Source organism: Symphalangus syndactylus, chromosome 7, assembly GCF_028878055.3.
Source record: "Symphalangus syndactylus isolate Jambi chromosome 7, NHGRI_mSymSyn1-v2.1_pri, whole genome shotgun sequence".
Taxonomy (NCBI): domain Eukaryota; kingdom Metazoa; phylum Chordata; class Mammalia; order Primates; family Hylobatidae; genus Symphalangus; species Symphalangus syndactylus.
In genome coordinates this window covers 130,379,456-130,390,954 of record NC_072429.2, presented here as the reverse complement: position 1 = coordinate 130,390,954, position 11,499 = coordinate 130,379,456, and the positions used below count along the sequence as shown (strand labels likewise).

Genomic DNA, 11,499 nt, shown 5'->3' with positions numbered 1-11,499 from the left:
TGGCTCTAAAAATCATTAGATATGCAAAGAAACTAAAGCAGTCTTGGCAAATGTAAAAAAACTTAATTTGTGGGGACATATGCTAATTGACTTTAAGAAATTAAAATTAATAAATTAAGACAGTACTTATGTATCTCAATAAAGCCTTTAAACACAACAATAAAAGCATTCATTCTTTGAGAGAGATACTATCAATACAATATATACCAAGGCACAGGCTGAAAGAAAATAACAAAATGCAAATTTCTGACAGGGAACTTACATGTATAAATAACTTTTAGAATTTAATAATAAGACTATTCAGTAAAAATGACAAAAGAGCAAAATGTTCGAGAAAGAATTCCACATACACACAAAAAAGTGATATAGACAAATGTCCAATAAGCACAGAAAAACAAATGGTCAGCCTCATAAATCATTAGGGAAATGTAAGCTTCCCCAAAGATATGACACCACACATCCACTAGTGTAGCCAAAATTACTACAACCCAAGGTGCCCAGGTTTTCACTGTAAAGAAGTAGCCACTTGTAACTGCTCCATCTTGAGTTCTTGTTGTTTCAGAAAAGTTTCAGAACAAAGGTGAAAGTAAAGCTCTTACTGGGCTGGTTAGCTGAGTCATTGCATGTAGAGGTAGAGTAAAGGCAGCACAGGCGCAGTCATTGATCATGCTGTGCCACTGATTATGCCCAGCCCCAGCAAAACAAAAACGAGATGGATCCAGAGACACCTGAGTTGGAGGTGAATTGAGCAAACTCTCCTCATTGCCAGACTAAAAACACAGCCCAGGGAGGAACTTACTCTCCATTTTCCATGCATGCGTCTTAGGTAGAAGCATGATCAATGACTGTGCCTGCGCTGCCTTTACTCCACCCCTATATGCAATGACTCAGCTAACCAGCCCAGTAAAAGTCTTATTTTCACCTTTGTTCAGGGAGGCACTGCTTTGGGGGACTACCTCTGGTTTCTTCCTTACTTGTTGCAAGTACTAAAACATCCTTGTTAAATCCTCCTTGGTTGTGGTCATTGGACTGTCACCTACCAGGCAATCGAACCCACCTGTTGTGTCGGTAACATTACTGACAATACCAAATGTTGGTGAGGACAATATCAAGTATTTGTGTTGCTTTCATATGTAGCTTGTAGGAAACATTGACCATTTCTTTTTTTTAATAGTTTAACTTTTATTTTAGCTTCAAGGGTACAAGTGCAGATTTGTTACATAGGTAAACTCATGACTCAGGGGTTGGGTGTACAGATTATTTCACTTACCATGAGATCCAGAAATCCCACTCTTGAGTATTTATTCCGGTGAAATGAAAACTTATGTCCATGCAAATACTTTTATGTGCATTCATAGAGATAATTTATAATATTGACAAGCTAGAAGCAACTCAAATGTCCACCAATAGAAGAGTGAATGGAAAATGTAATGGAGAGCTAGTCAGCAAAAGAAAGGAATGATCTACTCATGTATTCAGGAACATGGATCAATCTCAAAAGCATTGTGCTAGTGAAGGAAGACAGACACAAAAGACTATATTGTGTATGTACACAATTAATATTAAATTGTAGAAAAGACAGAACTCTGCCAATATTCTCATTGCTCTGATTTTGTAATAGTCAGGACAGCCTAAACATTTGCTATATTTTTTAAATTTTTAATTTTAATTTTTGTGGGTATAACATTCACTATATTAAGATCATGCATGTGCCCTCAAACCTACTTCTTAAGTCTCGTTTTATAAATGCTAAGATGAACCCAGAAAAGAAAAAAGAGATAAAAAAGACAAAATAAAGAAAAGGCATAACTTTAGTAATAGAAACAGCTCAATGGTTTCCCAGGGCTGCATTTGGGGGAAGACATTAATTAAAAAAGGTCATGAGGAAAGTTTTCGGGGTGATATAAATTTTCTGTATCCCAATTTTGGTGGGTAAGTGGCTATACCAGTTTGTAAAAACATATGAAATATGTACACTTAAAATGAACAAATTTTATTTTATCCAAATTATACTTACAAAATGTCCTTTTTAAATGACTGACAGTAGCAAGTGCTTCTGGCTAAGCACCTGGCTGAGAGGTGGAAGAGGTTGAACTCCTATACACTTGTTGATGAGAAAGTAAAATGGAACAAACACTTTGGGAAACTGACCACTTCCCTCTCAAAGCTGGATACATTACTCATTAAATATTCCAGGAGTTCCAGTCCTAAGTGTTTGCCAAAAATAAATGAAAACGTACCTTTATGCAAAGGCTTGTACAGAAATGCTTATTGAAGCTTTATTCACAGTAGTAAAAACCAGAAAATCATATATACAAGTATTAATCAAGAAGTGAACGATAAATAAAATGAGGTATATCCATATAATAGGATAACAATATAAATGACCATAACAGTAACAATATAAGTGAACTATAGATATGCAAAAACATGGATGAATCTCAAAGTCGCTATGTAGATTGAAAGATGCCATATCACAAAAAGTCCACATTGTGCAATTCTACTTACAAAATTTTTTTAAATACCAACTAATCTATAGTGAAAGAAAACTAATGAGTGGTTGCTTGTCTATAATGTTCACTGCTGGTGGTCCAGTGCCTCCCAAAAGCCTTACACATAACAGGAATGACAATGATGATGATGATGACAGTACCTACTCGATATATGTTTATTGAATATATAATGTATTAACAGACTATTAATAATGACCCTAACTCCTAAAGTAGAATTATGGTGGAGGCCCTTTATAAATCTCAACACCAGAGACCAATAATTAAGGGGTAGGTAGTGAGGAGTAGGCAAGTGATATGAGAGCATTTGTTTAAAAAAATGTATTGAGAAACGCGAAAGCAATTAATCAGCCATGTGTGGATGGATGAAGATGTAACTGGGGACTTTGACTAATTCTTCAATGAGTTACTGGATTTAAGAAAATAATACATAAGGGGATAGGGCCTGAGGCCCATTCATGTAGGTGGGAGTGACAGCAGGAGCTCTGCAGAGCAGTTACATTAACTGCGGCATCAGAAAACGGGTGTAAATAATTGTCATGTGTCCTACAAGTAGTCTGATATATGAATGTTGTACTTTGGATTTTATGAGTAAAGTGGATCCAAGGTTAATTCAGTAATAAGTTTGCTCTTACTTACTTGCCTTCTGATACATTTTTTTGAATGGGTCAGAAAAAGTTCAGATTAATATGAATATACCTCTTAAGTCTACATGTACTAGTAGTATGTTGCACAGATTCATGCCTTCTGTCACGTGTTCTTCCACATAGTAAAGGTAGAGAAGTGCTGCTGTGAGTTATACCTGAGTGTTTAAGAAAATGTGGTACAGATGGAATACTATGTAGCCACAAAAAAGAATGAGATCATGGCTTTTTGAAGGAACACAAATGGATCTGGAGGCCATTATCCTTAGCAAACTAACACAGGAACAGAAAATCAAATACTGCATGTTCTCACTTTTAAGTGGGAGCTAAATGATGAAAATTTGTGAACACAAAGAAAGGAACAAGAGACAGTGAGGTTGGAGGGTGAGAGGAGGGAGAGGAGTAGGAAAAAATAACCACTGGGTCCTAGGGTTAGTACCTGGGTGATGAAGTAATCTATACAACAAACCTACGTGACACAAGTTTACCTATATAACAAACCTACACAAGTACACCTGAACCTAAAATAAAAGTTAAAAAAAGAAAAAAGAAGGCTGAGCTTGGAGCCCCTTGAGGCAACAATGGAGTTGGATATTTAGGTCTGGTAAACCTTACATTGGGTGCAACAATAACTAACATGTTCTCTAATAGACTCAACTGTCTCATAGTGATAGGTTTTAGGGATGCTAAAATGAACTAGAAATAGAAGACTGTTCCCATGAAATCTGAAGTATTGCAGGGGATCCAAAACTCTTCCCTTAGGCTTGACTTTCATGCTTTCTTCTAAAAAAGTGACTCCCTGAAAAAGTTTAAGAACTTCCTCCTCTTTATCCTCCTTCCAACTCTTTCCCCCAATTTAATTTTTATTATTACTTTTATTTTTATTTATTTATTTATTTATTTATTTATTTAGGGAAACACGGTCTTTCTTACTCTATCCCCCATGCTGGAGGGCAGTGGTACAATCTCAGCTCACTGTAGCCTGGACCTCCAGGGCTGAAGCAATCCTCCCACCTCAGCCTTCTGAGTAGTTGGGACTACAGGCACATGACATCATGCCCAACTAATTTTTGTATTATTTTATGTAGAGATGGGATTTCATCATATTGTTCATGCTGATCTAATTTTTAGTGTTTGTGGATATTTATATTTGTTTATTTAACATCTTCCCTATCCTATAAGCTCTCTGAGAGGAAGGACCACTTTTTTTTCCACAATATATACACAGGGCTTGATACAATATGTGGCACAAAGAAACATTCTGTAAATATTTATTGAAGAAATCTATTCAAGGATAAATAAATTAAAAGGTGAACAAATGAATAAACATGTATATGTATTTTTCAGTTTTTAACCTCAGGGCAAGCTCTGTTAGGAGGGGAGTTTGTTTATTTTTGTTTGTTTATTTCAAAAGCTGTTCACAGGGGCTTGTGAGAAGTGTCGAAAAGTCATTTCTGATTAGTGTGTATGTGTCCAGCAGCACCACCTGTGACTAATTCACTCTTATTTTCCAGAGATGGATTTCAGAGCTTGGTAATGAGTGGCTACATAGCTTTAATGGTAGTGCTGCCTGGACATGAGTGCTTAGCAGACATTTCTTGTGGGAAGCAAGGGGCAAATCCCAGATGGCCAATTTTTCAAAGCCTAGCAACACCTTGTACCCATCCCACCACATGACATTAAACTGCCCATAAATTTAGACTGAAATGATCACCTATGTCCTACCAAAGGAGACACTGATTAACAGGATTCCCAACTCTACCAGACTCCCAATTCTGTGTGCATTAGGTCGACCTGAGAAATGTGGTGGTATTGGCTGGTAAGTGAACACTGGGCCACATAAGAGGTCCCGGGCAGGAGAAAGAAGACCAACATACAGTCTTAGTGAGGTATGACTTTGGGAAGCCACTTATCTACCTTGAGCTTCACTTGGCTCATCTATCCAGTGTAGATACAGATAATATTCCAACAAATCATGGTAGGTTAAATGAAATTAGGCACACTCCAACTGTTTGGCATTAACTTGTATGTGCAAGACATGTACACAAAAACACTTTGTGTCTATTTGGTCTTTAAAATTACATTTAAATATTTTTAAATTTTCAATTAAAATGGTAGATGCTTTTACACATACAAGAAGGTACAAAGGATAATAAAATGAATATTCATGAATTCACTACCCATTTTTATAACATTGAGTCTTCCAACTCATAAATGTACATACTACAATCTCTGCTTACATAAATCAACTCTAATGTCTTTCAAGAAAGTTTTTAATGCTCTCCATAAAGGCTTTGCATATTGTTAAATTCTTTTGTGGATTCCTTTATGTTCAGTTACTATTTCAACTGTATCTTGTCTTTTTAAAACTTGCAGTTGCTGTTTACTTCTTGTGTTTTATATATGGACCTGATATCTAGCAAACTTAATGAATATCTTTTGTCATCCTAACATTTAATATGTATATTTCTTAGCTTTTCTATATTACATCATCTGTAAATAATCCAGTTTGGATTATTTTTCAGTACTTTTCATTATTTAGTTTTTGATTATACGATACCAGCTAGAATCTCCAGTTAAGTGGTGATAGGGTTTTGCTGTGTCCCCACCCAAATTTCATCTTGAACTGTAGCTCCCCAAATTCCCTCAAGTTGTGGGAGGGACCTGGTCGGAGATAATTGAATCATGGGGGCAGGTGTTTCCAATATCGTTCTTGTGATACTGAATAAGTCTCACGAGATCTGATGGTTTTATAAAGGGGAGTTCCCCTTCACAAACTCTCTTGCTTGTGGTCGTATAAGATGTGCCTTTGCTTCATCTTCCACAACGATTGTGAGGCCTCCCCAGCCATGTGGAACTGTGAGTCCATTAAACCTCTTTTTCTTTATAAATTTCTCAGTCTCAGGTATGTCTTTATTAGCAGCATGAAAACAGACTAATACAGTACATTGTTACTGGGAGAGGGGCAATGCTGTAAAGGTACCTGAAAATATGGAAGCAGCTTTGGAACTGGCTAACAGGCAGAGGTTGGAACAGTTTAGAGGGCTTGGAAGAAGACAGGAAAAATTGGGAAAGTTTGGAACTTCCTAGAGACTTGTTGAATGGCTTTGACCAAAATGCTGATAGTGATATGGACAATAAAATCCAGGCTGAGGTGGTCTCAGATGAAGATGAGGAACTTGTTGGGACCTGGAGAAAAAGTCACTTTTGCTGTGCAAAAAGACTGGCAGCATTTTGCCCCACCTTAGAGGGTTGTGGAACTTTGAACTTGAGAGAGATGATTTAGGGTATATGGCAGAAGAAAGCCATAAACCAAAGTATTCAAGCTTAAGCACCAAAGTATTCAAGAGGAAACACAGCATAAAAATTTGGAAAATTTTCAGGCTGACAATGCAACAGAAAAGAAAAACCCATTTTCTGGGGAGAAATTCAAGCCCTCTGCAGAAATTTGCAAAAGTAACAAGGACCTGAATGTTAATCACCAAAACAATGGAGAAAATGTCTCCAGGGCATGTCAGAGACTGTCATAGCACCCCTTCCATCACAGGCCTGAAGGCCTAGGAGGTCAAAATAATTTTGTGGACTGGACCCAGGGTCCCCCTGCTGTGTGCAGCCTAGGGACTTGGTATCCTGTGTCCCAGATGCTCCAGCCATGGCTAAAGGGGCCCAAGGTATAGCTCAGGCCATGGCTGTAGAGGGCCTAAGCCCCAGGCCTTGGTGGCTTACACATGGTGTTGGGCCTGTGGGTGCACAGAAGTAAATAATTGAGGTTTGGGAACCTCCACCTAGATTTCAGAGGATGTATGGAAACCCCTGGATGACCAGGCAGAAGTTTGCTGCAGGGGCAGGGCCCTCATGAAGAACCTCTGCTAGGACAGTGTGGAAGGAAAATGTGGGGTGTGAGCCTTCACATACAGTCCCCTGTGGGGCACTGTCTAGTGGAGTTGTGAAAAGAGGGCCACCATCCTGCAGACCCCAGAAGGGTAGATCCACCAACAGCTTGCACTGTGCACCCGTAAAAGCTGCAGACACTCAATGCCAGCCCATGAAAGCAGCCAGAAAGGAGGCTGTACCCAGCAAAGCTACAGGGGTGGAGCCCAAGACCATGGAGATCCACCTCTTGCATCAGCCTGAATGGATGTAAGACAGGGAGTCAAAGGAGATCATTTTGGAACTTTGAAATTTGACTGCCCCATTGGATTTTGGTCTTGGATGGGGCCTGCAGCCCCTTCGATTTGGCCAATTTCTCCCATTTGGAATGGGTGTATTTACCCAATGCCTGTACCCTCATTGTACCTAGGAAGTAAGTAACTTACTTTTGATTTTACAGGCTCATAGGTGAAACAGACTTGCTTTGTCTTAGATGAGACCGTGGACTTTTGAGTTAATGTGAAAATGAGTTAAGACTTTGGGAGACTGTGGTGAAGGCATGATTGGTTTTAAAATGTGAGGACATGGCATTTGAGAGGGGCCAGGGGCAGAATGATAGGGTTTGTTTGTGTCCCAAGGCCTCCCTAGCCATTTGGACCTGCGAGTCCATTGAAGCTGTTTTGTCTTTATAATTTATCCAGTCCTGGGTACATCTTTATTAGCAGCATGAGAACAGATTAATACCAGTGGTAAATGTAAACATGCAATGAACAAACGCCTTATGCTCCCAAAGTTGGTTTTAGGTGATCATTCTTTTGCAGTTTACCAAAATTTCTATCTATTCCTATTTACTTTTAAATCTCAAGCCTCTAGCTCTGCAACAAAGTAGATATCTAATAATTAGCTGAATGTTGAATGAATATTATAAGGTTGTTTATGCTGAATTACTGAAAAAATGGCAAAAATAGACAATGTTTTCAGGACTTAGAGGTGAGTTTGTACTGTGGATTTTAATAATTAAGTGACTTTAAGCTAATAGATTAAAAATATGAGTTGGACATTAAAACTATTAAGTGCCAAATCTGATTTCTTTATTAATGTGGTAAGAATATATAAAATGAGATCTTCATGTTGTTATCTGTAGATAAAATATTGTGCAGCAAATTTCCAGGACTTATTTATTTTGCATAACTGAAATTTTATCCTCATTCATTTGCACTTCCCCATTTCCTCTTCCTTATGGATAAATGGATTTAAAAATTGCAGTATATATATACACAATAGTATATTATTTCACCTTAATTTAGAAAGAATTCCTGCTATAGGCAACATCATGGATGAAACTGGAGAACATTAGGTTAAGTGAAATAATCCAGTCTCAGAAGGACAAATATCGCATGAGGTGGCTAAAATCTTCAAATTCATTAAATACAGAGAGTAGAATGGTGATATTCTTATGTGGAACTCTTATATAAACTTAAGGATTAAATGTTATCTCTGCTTTTCCATAAAGAAACTATTAAGGGAAAAGTGAGACTTTGAGCATGCTCTCAAGTGCATGATCTCTACATTATGCCCAGGCCCACCTTAGACACCTCTGTCTATGTATGATAATATGAGGCTTGGATAGGCAGGACAGAGAAAAAGAACAAAGTCAGGAGGCCTAGGCCATCCCTGAGAGTATATAGCACATGTGACAGCTGCCCCAACACACTGTATAATCTAAAACAAAAAGGAATTGGTCCTTATCATAATTGCCTTGCCTGTCTTCTTAGCTATTGATGAGCTAAGGCATGATCTTAAAAAAGACGTTGTTTCAGATCATCGTGCATCAACATTTTGCATCTGTGACTAGACCTGCTGATCCAGGATGTTTTACATCTCAATCCACAACTATTAACCAGTGTTCATGCAGTGCCTGAGCACACATACAGAACTTGTGATCTGCAGCACTGGCTAAGGATGTTAGTCCACTGGTGTGTATTGGAAAGCTAATTGGGGATTCTTTAAAGGGAACTGTTGTTTGCTGAATAACTTTTATGTTTGGTCTATGTTTGTACCTTGGATTCTGATAGGTTGATAAATAAACTCTTGTGACCTAATTTATTGCTAGAATCACAGACTCATTGTTAAATTAAGCTCCAAGGTAATATTAAGGATCAAGTAGGTGACAGACGCTGTGCTAGGTGCACTCAGAGGCAAGTAAGCAATTGCCCTTGCATTCTAATTGGAACACAGGCCGCCATTTTCATGTGTCCTCATTCCCCCTGGTATTAGATAGGACCCTCCCACACATTTTCTTCATATCATATTTTATGATAAGATTTTGTTCCTGTATAATATTCTTAAATACCTTGAGCAAGAAAGTGGGTAAGAAGGGCTCAGGAATAGGATAAAAGATAATTTTAGCCTTAGCAGAGATCAGTAGGAAATGACTCTAGAGAATGGTAATGAGAAGCAGAATAAGTACTGCATTCGCAGTTATTAAAAATATTGCAAAAATAACCTGTACAAGCGAACCTAACTCAGTATAAATATTGAGAAAGTGGGATAGGGAAGGCATCACCAGCATGGTGCACAGGAAGGAAAGGCTAGAATGGTGATCTTTCTTCTGTTGGGGGAAAGGAGAATGGATATCTAGCCAGACTTCTGCTCCTCTGCTCTGAGACTGACTGCACAAGTATGTCAGCTGGCAGTACACATGGAGAAAACCACAATTAATGCAGACAGCTTTCATGTATTTGCATTTGACGTTTGGGGGGATTCCTCTGTGTGTTGAGGTTTTCTCATTTTATTCAGACCTTGGTTCAAATGCCATCTCTATAATAAGGACTTTCTTGATCAACCTATTTAAAATAATACCCCCTACATATACTCAATCTCTGTTCCTTTTATCCTTTTTACTTTTTATCTTGAAATGTATTACCACCTGACACATTTCTTTGTCTATTTGTTTATTTTCCTCTAGATAGTAAGTTGTATAAAAGTGAGAACATCACCATCTTTGGTTCACTGTTCCATTCCTGGTGTCTATAAAAGTGCCTCAAAGTGGACTAGCATCTACACTATTTTTTTTTGGACCTAAATTTTCTTAAGGTTGTGTATCTGATTAATTCAGTCTACTATTCTCTTTGAGAAAGACTCGACTTTTTTTCCAAGAGTCTCTAAGGTGGTATGCCATTCCCAGCTGTATTGTAAACTGACTAGTAATTTCCACTCTTCAATAGACAGCAGAAGTAAAACAGGATGTTTTTCAGAGGCCAACTCAGAACTCACCTGGAACTTTTAGCATTACCCATGCAGTTATGACTTTAACTAAAAGTTCTCACAAGATAGCCAAGTGACCCTTTCTTGATCATTTGTTTTTCAATAAAGATGCTGTATTTTTATTTTTTTCTTTGTAATGTGATCCAATTGTGGATCCCTATAGTGCCCTATACTGATGATTCTGAGCATTCCAATCACATAGCCAATATCTGTCCTCCTTGAAGACAGATTATAATATATGAAATACGTATGAACATAATATTTGTAATGTGATCCAATTGTGCATATAGGAAGGGGAGTGAATAAAACTCATGGCCAAGGTTTCATCTAACTTTGCAAATGAAGACCTAAACGCTAGCAAAAATGCACAGACACATGCAAGTGAGATGCCCAAAGCCTGGTGCTCATAATAACCCAATTAACAGATTTTGAAACTTGTCAACCTGCAGTTCTCAGGTGAAGTGAAGAAACGCATTCTGAAAGTTGTAAGAATGAGAATATTGAGCAAGTCCATGTCAGAATTCACTACTTGAGCAGAAAATATTTCTCCCTAGTTCAAAATAATAAAATAGCCACAGTGCAGACATAATCGACTGTATGATTTTTGAATTCAGCAGCTGCTTTTGAAAATGGTGAATGATTCACAGAAAAATAAAATTTAAAAAATCAGCCACATAGTCTTAACAAATAACAAAGAAACAACGTCTTCCAGGGGCGTTCTCTAAGCATAATAAAATATGTTGCCAGAAAGCAACAGAAAACTACATTTGGAGACATAGAAAATTCCAAAAAAGCACCTGAAAATAAATTTTTGGTACAAGACAAACAAACAAAAAAAGTCCAGTAAAAAAACACACATATATTTACAAGTAATTTAAAATTAGTTGAATGAAAGAAACATAAAGACTTGTGGAATTAGCTAAGTATAGAGAAAATGTATAACCTAAAAGCGTATATTTAAAAAATAAGAAATATTGGCTATGAGTAAGCTAAGCATTGTACAAAAAAATTAAATGAAAAAGGGCCACTTAAATAGGGCCAAAGAGAGTATAAGAAAGAAACTAATAAAACTATGAACAGAACCTACTTATCAAGAAAAGAAACATAAAAGATAATCAACTAAGCCAAAAGCTAGACTTTTATAAAGGTTATTAAAACAGACATTTTGGCAATATTGGAAAAGCAAAATGGGAGAAATAAGAACAAAT

General features: G+C 37.3%; 1 non-coding gene across 1 annotated transcript; it reads left to right on the top strand.

The window, feature by feature from the left end:
- The first annotated feature begins 1,586 nt into the window (after nucleotides 1–1,586).
- Nucleotides 1,587–1,657, top strand: LOC129487068 (small nucleolar RNA SNORA72). Its single transcript, XR_008659194.1, has one exon. It is a non-coding gene; the product is annotated as a small nucleolar RNA SNORA72 (small nucleolar RNA).
- Nucleotides 1,658–11,499: the final 9,842 nt, after the last annotated feature.